This window comes from Gavialis gangeticus, unplaced genomic scaffold (genome assembly GCF_001723915.1).
Source record: "Gavialis gangeticus isolate Ggan-Ray unplaced genomic scaffold, GavGan_comp1, whole genome shotgun sequence".
Classification (NCBI taxonomy): Eukaryota; Metazoa; Chordata; order Crocodylia; family Gavialidae; genus Gavialis; species Gavialis gangeticus.
The window spans coordinates 1,142,886-1,151,099 of NW_017729018.1; the positions used below are offsets into that span (position 1 = coordinate 1,142,886).

Consider the following 8,214-nt stretch of genomic DNA (forward strand, 5'->3'; position numbering starts at 1 on the left):
TCGGATTGATATTGGCCAATGTGCCTCCTTAAAAATGAGCTATCAGTATTGGCGACAAAAATCGCTATTGGTGCATCCCTAACATAGACCATTTCTACATTATGGCCTTTCACATGCTGTGAAATGTGTGTCCTTCTGCTTTCTTTTGTCCATATCCATGACTCCCAGGAACGCTGTGTTAAACACCTGCAGTATTTGCCAGCCTATGCACTCATCTCCCCTCCTGGGATGATCGTCCCATTGGATGGGATGAGCAGAGCTGACCCTACGGGTGTGCGGAGCCCAGAGTATATCAGCCTTTGCGGGGCCTGTGCAGGGAGAGGGGTAACAAACGTCCAGAGCGTGAAGCCAGTGGCACACGGAGTGGTGGTGCCCTCAGCACATGCCAATGGTGTTGTTCATGGGGCCTGTACAGCACTGTCCACGGGACCCCCCAAAGTGTGGGGCCCGGGGTGGTTGCCCTGATTTGCAACCCCCAAGGTATGGCTCTGGAGATGATTGCTCACTTACAGCTACAGTTATCCTAAAATCATCCTTTCCTGTGCCCTGGTGATATTGAATTACCCTCTCTTCCAGAAAAAAAATCTCATTATCAGCCACCTGTCATGGATGCTTTTCACTGCCACAAGTCCTTGCTTTAAACCTTCACTTTCACTAAGCTCATTTTCACTCCTTTTCCTGGAATTGCAATGATAAGATAAATGTTATCCATCCATAAGTGGGTCTAATATCTATTCTTTTTTGTACCTTGAAAACAGCAAATGCTTTATCTTTCTGCTCCCTGTTACATCATGGATCACTGCATCTCCATGCCCATCCCTGGTTAATGCCATTTCTTAACCAGGAGTGGTTGGTGCTTTGTTTCCTATGACCATCCCTCCACTACCTGGGTGACAAGGACCATCATCTGTTGCAGGCTTCTCCCTTCAGTGCTTTCTCTTTCCTACATGCCCATCTTCCCTTGTCCATCAAGGCCCTGGTAGAGAAACCTTGAGTTCATTGGATCCATTCCCCAAATACCAGCTGGTTATTCTGCATCCAGTACCCAGTCACTAACCCTCTTTAATCACTGCCCCAAATGGGATATCGAGGTCCCACACCTGACTTAATCTGAAGCAACCAGCAAGGACAGGTGGAGCTCTGGGTCTGTGATGATGGGAACCATGGGAAAATCTCAAGATCAGAGGACCTGCTTCCAGGTGAGTTGTGGCTGTCCTCTCCACCCAACTCTTCTTTCAGAAATGCTCCATGCCCAGAGTGCCAGGGGGACCTGGAAACTGCAGATCTACCCTGTGCTGCCCTTCCAGCGTGCTGACTTCAAACACAATACTTTATGCTATAATGTGTGCAGGGAGATGTTGTTCCCACTCCCTGAAATTCAGTGATTTGGAGACAAGAAGCTGTTCCCTTCTTCTAATGACAAACCCTCTAATGACATGTTAGGGGACAATCAGGTTTGCTGTCTTGATTTTTTGGCCCAGATCTGGTTTCCCTGGGATACCATTATCTTAAATTTCCATCTTCACTCAGGAATCTAAGAGTTCATTCCCCAGACCAAGGTAGCCATAATTCTCTAATATGTGTTCCTAGGGCATGATGGGATTTGTAGTCCACCGTGGAAATCAGCATAATATGAGGAGGCTCAGTGTAGCCATTACTGTTGGACAAGAAGGAAGCTGAGGCTCTCCCTGGATTCTCCTGATCAGGTTGACCTGGAACTCATGAAGTGTTTCACCATGGTCTCATGCTGGATTAAATGGCTCCATGGCATGGGTGGGATTCAGAAGCTTTCAGATTGTGGGGGTCAGTGAAACCCCGATGCACCAGAATTGTCCCTTTCCTGTTTCACCTCTGGGGCCCTGAGTGTCATGAAGCCTGAGACTCAGCACAGAGTCCAGGTTCAGGTTCATGCCAAGGCCTTACATTGGTGCAGACTCCTGTGACACGGAGGCCACCTGGGACCCTTCAGCAGAGGAAAGCTCCATGGGCTATTTTCCTGTACCAGACCTTGCCCTGGAAGCAGGCAAGATGCACAACCCTACTCCTTTCAGAAGAGAGAGACACAACTCTGAGTCCTCCCCTCCTCCTCAGCCTATTAGAACATGAAGTTATTCAGGTATTGTCCTAACCCATGTGTCCCACATATACTTCTCCTAGCACAGTCTGAGGTCATGGAGCTGACAGGTGGGCCAGAAACTCTGAGAGTCTGACTCAGAACTGCAACAAGTAGGGAACATTAGTCCAGCACAGGACCTGCCCCTCCCTCACCTAGGAGTGCACTGATAGAGATTTTGGGGGCCAATAGTGATAGCCAATTTTTAAGGAGACATATTGGCCGATACCAATCCGATTTCTGATACAGCTGTGTACTGCAGTAATTCTTCACGAGGTATATGGGTGGTTCTCTTAAAAGTATGATCTCTCTCTCTGGAGGGGGGGGCCCTTGTTGGGTGAAGACCCTTTTGAGATTTGCAAGGTGACAATCATGGGTATTCTCAGTGCAAATTCAGTATCAGAGGACTTGCCTGTATATTACAGCTTTCTTGGTGTGTTTAGGGTGATTGCTGGTTCTGTGTAGATATGTTTGTTGGTCCATGAGTTTCTTGTATGTAGTGGTTTGTATTTCACCATTCTAGATATTGATCATAGTATCTAAAAAAGAAATGTTAATGCTAGAGTATTCAAGAGATAGTCTGCTGGAGGGGTGAGAGTTATTGAATTTGTGATGGAAATCAATCAGACTGCAGGTTTTGGGTCCAAATGGTGAAGATGTCCTCTATATATCTCAGGTATAGCATGGGTTTCATGGTGCAGTTCTGGAGGAATTCTTCTTCCAGGTGGGCCATAAAAAGTTTGGCGTATTGTGGGGCCATTTTGGTGCCCATAGTCTGGAGGAAGCATTGGTTATTGAAACTGAAGTCATGCATGAGGATGAAGTATATAAATTCGGTAGTATATTTAGGTCTGTACTCTGAGTTGTAATCTTGCTCTTGTAGATATGTAAAGCAGGCTTGGATGCCATCCTGCTGTGGGATGTTGGTATATAAGCTAGTAACATCCATGACGGCTAGGAGGGTATTGCTTGGAAGGTAGTCTATATTTTTAAGTTTTCTTAGAAAGCATGTTGTGTCTTGGACAAATATCGGTCTTTGGGTCACAAGAGGCTTTCAGATGGAGGAAACCAGATATTTCCTCATTTAGGGTTCCATGGTCAGATATTATAGGTAGGCCCTGAAGCCCCATGGAAAATCCTGTCCAAAACTGGTTGCCCAAACAAGCTCACCAGTATTCTGAGACTCCTCCATGACAACGTGTCAGCAAGGGTTCTCAGCAACAGGAATCAAACAGAACCATTTGCAGTGAAAACTGGAGTGAAGCAAGGTTGCATCATTGCCTCAACTTTATTGTCTATCTTCATCTCCACCATAATGTACCTCATCAACAGAAAACTCCCACCTGGAATTGAAATTGTGTATAGGATGGATGGAAAACTCTTCAACCTTAACAGACTGGAGTCCAAAACGAAGACCACGACAACATCCATAATGGAGTTCCAGTATGCGGATGACAATACGTCATTGCTCCATCTGAAATGGACCTCCAAACCATTCTTAATGTATTCACAGAAGTCCTATGAGAGTATTGGCCTAACTCTAAACATCAGGAAAACGCAAGTCCTTTACCAACTGCTCCAAATGGAGAAACAAATCGGGCTGTGCGAAACAGCACTGTTCCATTTTGACTTGAGTTCTGAGGCTTTGACGGAACAGCATTTTGTTTCAAATTTCATTTTGAGTCGCAACAGCTGTTCTGTTTCGCTTCATCAAAACAGTGAGGCTGTTTCAACATTTTGCCCATTCACTATAATGGGGAAGCTAGAAACAGCCTCTCTCATCTGGCAGGCAGATCAGGGCCTAATCCTGGGAGGGCTGTGGGGGCTGTGCCAGTCCTCCCGGAGCTGAGGGCCCCTGATGTGCCTGCCAGATGAGGGAGGGAAGCCGGTGCTGACAGCTGGCATTGGGGATGGGAACTGAGCCTGATTGCTCAGTTCTTCTCCCCAGCGCTAGATTGGGCTGGGGAAAGGAAGTCAGGCTAGCTGGGCTGAGTTCCCATCCCCAGTTCTACGACTGGGCTGGGATGAATTCCCAACCCCAGCACGACTGTTGGGCTGGGAAAAGGAAGTCAGGCCAGCTGGGCTGAGTTCCCATCCCCAGTTCTACGATTGGGCTGGGATGAGTTCCCAACCCCAGCATGACTGTTGGGCTGGGGAAAAGAACTCAGCCCAGCTGGGCTGAGTTCCCCACCCCAACACGACTATCGGGCTGGGGAAATGAATTCAGTACTTCCAGTCCACTTCCGGGTTCATTGCCGAGCATGTGGAGGGCCTCCCCACACACACTGCTGTGGGACGCTCCATCCGCCCCAGCATTGCAGCGATCACAAGTTGCACTGGTACCTTGAGGTATGTAGAAAAAGCTGTTAAAGCTGTGTCTGTGTCCAAATCACTGATTCAGCATCAAATCTTTAGATTTGGCTTTGGCTGAATCAAATCGGGGACAGTGATCTGAATCAACGAATTGAATCACTGTCCATGATTCGGGCTGAATCTGAATCAAATAGGGCCTGCTTCGCACACCCCTACAGAAGACATCTCAAGAGCTTGGAAAAGTACTACCAATGGTGCCTTCGCAAGATCCTTTGGATTAGCTGGGAGCAGTGGTGACACTCCCAAAAACGGCTGCAGCGATTGCAGCAATCGGCCACAGCGATTGGCTGTCGTAGGATTGCCTGGGGGGAACCCCCCACCTGGTCTGCAGGATCCCCTGTGGGGGACCCTCCCCCGCCCAGTCGGCAGGATCAGCATGTGCCCCACCTGCCTAAGGTGGCACCAGTTGCCCATGGCTGGGAGAATAGACACACAAACGTCAGTGTCTTGGCCGAAGCAAAATCCAGAAGCACTGAGGCCATAATCATCCAAAACTAACTTCACTGGATGGGTCATGCTGTTTGTATGCCTGACTCCCGCCTTCCAAAGAGAATCATTTTCTCATGGCTGAAAGAAGGTCAGTGAAATAGTGGAGGGAAAAGAAAGTGTTTCAAAGACACCCTGAAGGCAAACATGAAGAGGTGTAACATTGACATCAACACTTGGGAGACCCTTGCTCAGGACCAGCCAAAATGGAGAGAGGCTCTTTGGGAGGGACCTCAACACTTTGAAACAGTTTGTTGACAGGCAGAAGAGGAAAAAAGGAACAGGCAAAAAGAACATCAGAACATCCAGTGCAGCAACACAGTGCCCATCCCTCCTGGAAACACCTGTGCTCACTGCGACAAGACATGTGGATCTAGAATTGGGCTATGGAGCCACCTGCAGGACTCGTATTAAGATCCTTGGGAGACAGTCTTACTTGTTCAGGAGTGATCGCCTGTCAATCAATCATTATAGGCTTGCCTGGGTTTCCTTGTTTGTGGATTTTAGAGAGTATGTCCCTGGGGAGGTCAAATTTTGTAGTTTTTCTTGTAGTTCATTGCTCATTCTTTCCCTGAAGCAGTCAATATAGTGGTCAGGGTTTGAATTTTGTCCACTATGAGGTGTCCAATCTGATGGTTTTTTGAATTTGTTGGCGTTCATCTTTTCCACAATGTTGTCACAGGATAAAGAGTTGTTGAAAGTTTTAGTTATAGAGATATTCCTTAAGACAGAGGTGTCATAAAAAATCTTCTAGTTCTCCACATTGTAGTATTTTATTAGGGTATTTTTCTGGACAAAATAAAGGCCTTTAGAGAGAACAGATTTTTCAACTTTGGTAAGTGTGTGTGTGGAGAGATTGATAATAGTTGAGGGTTGACTGGTTCCTTCAGTTTCATTAGGTATGAGTTTGGAATGTTGTACTTTATTGGTGTTGTTTCTCTGGTTGTTCAGTGGCTGGGAAAGTTGCTGTTCTTGTAGTAATTGGTTCCATTTTTCTTTTTATGTTGGATGGATGTTGTAAATTTTTATAGTCTTTTTGTAGCTGTTGTATAATGGTTGGGAAGATATCCTGATTTATCTCTTTTAAGTTGTTGAAGCATGTGTTGATTTCCTTCTGGAGTTGATCTCTTTTGGAGTAGGTTATGTGAAGGAGATGATTTCTAAGTTTTTCTGCAGTTTTCTGAAGTTTTTGGTGTTTGTGCCCAAAAGAAGATTTTTCCAGCTATTTAGCTGGTCTGATAAAAGATATCACAACTACCCAGAGAACCTTGTCTGTGGGTTCTCTGGTCTCACCCAGCTATGGCTCCACACTGAGAGCAGAGCTGCTGAGGATTAACCTCCAGCAGCTCTACTCTCAGTGCAGAGCTGCTGCATTAGGATGCCATGGCACCCTGGGGTTCCTTGAGATCCTTTCAAGGGTACCACGCTATGTTAGCACTGTTAAGGTTATAAGCATGATTCACAAAAAAACTCAGATTTCAAATATGAATCCATAGTGTCAAAAACATTCTGCCCTGTTGGGCTGTTTCCATGTTCTTTGCCACAGAGGAATTGATCTATTATTTTTCTATAATATAAAAATGAGGAAAAACTAAGAGGTGGCATTTACTGAGAGCCGCCCCACATCTATTAAGTAGTGTCTTGAGTTTATTCTTAGCTCCCTGTCAAGGGTATTTAAATGCACCCTGTTCACTAGAGCTGGTAGGGGAGAGACAAAAAGAAGCCGGGAAGGCATGTCCAGACATTGCCCAAAAAGACAGCAAGCAGCAACCAAAGCCATGCTTAGCTCTTATGTGAAACTTATTATTCATGTGTTCAAAGTACTTTGCAAAGAAAGCTCAAAATTGTCTCTCACTGTGGGAAACAGGCAGAGAGGCTTCCCAACAATACTTGGCAAACTAGCAGCAGAACCGGGGCCAGAACTCGGTTCTCCTAATTGATGGATCAGAGCATAAGTTAGAGCAGAGGTGGGCAAAATATGGCCTGTGGGCCAAATCTGGCCCATCAACCTACTGGAACTGGCCCATGGCTGCCCTTGTGGCACTCTGCATGGGGCTGGCATTCCGGGGCATGCTCCAACCCACACCCACTGACCTGGGCCCCAGCCAGTGTGCAGCTTCCAGCAGGACTGTTCCCAGTGCAGGTGCAGCTGGCGGGGTGCTGCTCTGCTCCCCTCACCTCCAGTTGCATCTCTTCCTCCTGCTCCTTCCCCTGTTCCACTGCTCTGAGTGGGGGGTGGATATTCAGCCAGGCCTCCTGCCCCAGTGTGTGGGCCTCCAACCCCAGCTGTCTTCTACCCACTCCATCTGCCCAGCGCGATGAGCAGCCACTTGTGGGTGGGTGGATCAGATGGAAGGCAGCCAGGAGCTGAAGCCGGAGTCCTGCATGCTGGGGCAGGAGCTGCCTGGCTGAAGCCCCCTTTTCCCCCCCACCCCCCACCCAAGTCCAGAGTGGCGTGGCAGGGACTGGATTGGAAGGAGACTCTGCTGGAAGCAAGGGGAGCAGAACAGCACCCAGCTGGCCATCCACTTCTATATCCCCCACAAATTCTTCCTTGTTTGTGAGTAATGGGTCAAGAAGAGCATAGTCCCTAGTTGGCCTCTCCAACACTTGCACCAGGAAGTTGTCTCCAGCACTTTCCAAAAGCTTCCTGGATTGCCTGTGCACTGCTGTGTTGCCATCCCAGCAGATGTCAGGGTGACTGAAGTCCCCCATGAGAACCAGGAACTGTGATCTGGAAACTTCTGCTAGTTGTCTGAAGAAAACCTCATCTACCTCATCCTCCTGGTCTGGTGGTCTATAGCAGACCCCACCATGATATCACCCTTGTTGCTCTCCATTCCCTCTCTATCCCCATCCTCTTCACCCCTATAGTTGTTCACCATCCCCTGTGGAATCTAATTTAAAGCTTTGCTTACTAGGTTGGCCAGATGGTTCCAAAAGCTGATCTTCCCAGTTCTTGTTAGATGGATGCCATCTCTGGATAGCAGTCCTTGTCCCCAGAACATGTGCCCATTGTGGAAGGATTCAAAGCCTTCATGTTTACACCACCTTTTCAGCCAGGCATTTACCTCCATGTTGTAATGGTTACTGCCTAGAACCCTACCTTCCACTGGGAGGATTGATGAGAACATTTTACTGCATACTGGTACTGCTTAGTTCAAGAGGTCAAAGCTGGTGACGACCTGGTGAGGGGGCTGTGGGTGCTTGACCCCGTGGGCAACAGTGACCACTGCCTGCTA

General features: G+C 47.6%; 1 long non-coding RNA gene across 1 annotated transcript; it reads left to right on the plus strand.

Annotated features, from left to right (window-relative positions):
• The first annotated feature begins 493 nt into the window (after nucleotides 1–493).
• On the plus strand, nucleotides 494–6,297 carry LOC109294739. Its single transcript, XR_002096609.1, has 4 exons — nucleotides 494–1,199; nucleotides 2,519–2,527; nucleotides 5,844–5,852; nucleotides 6,288–6,297. It is a non-coding gene; the product is annotated as an uncharacterized LOC109294739 (long non-coding RNA).
• Nucleotides 6,298–8,214: the final 1,917 nt, after the last annotated feature.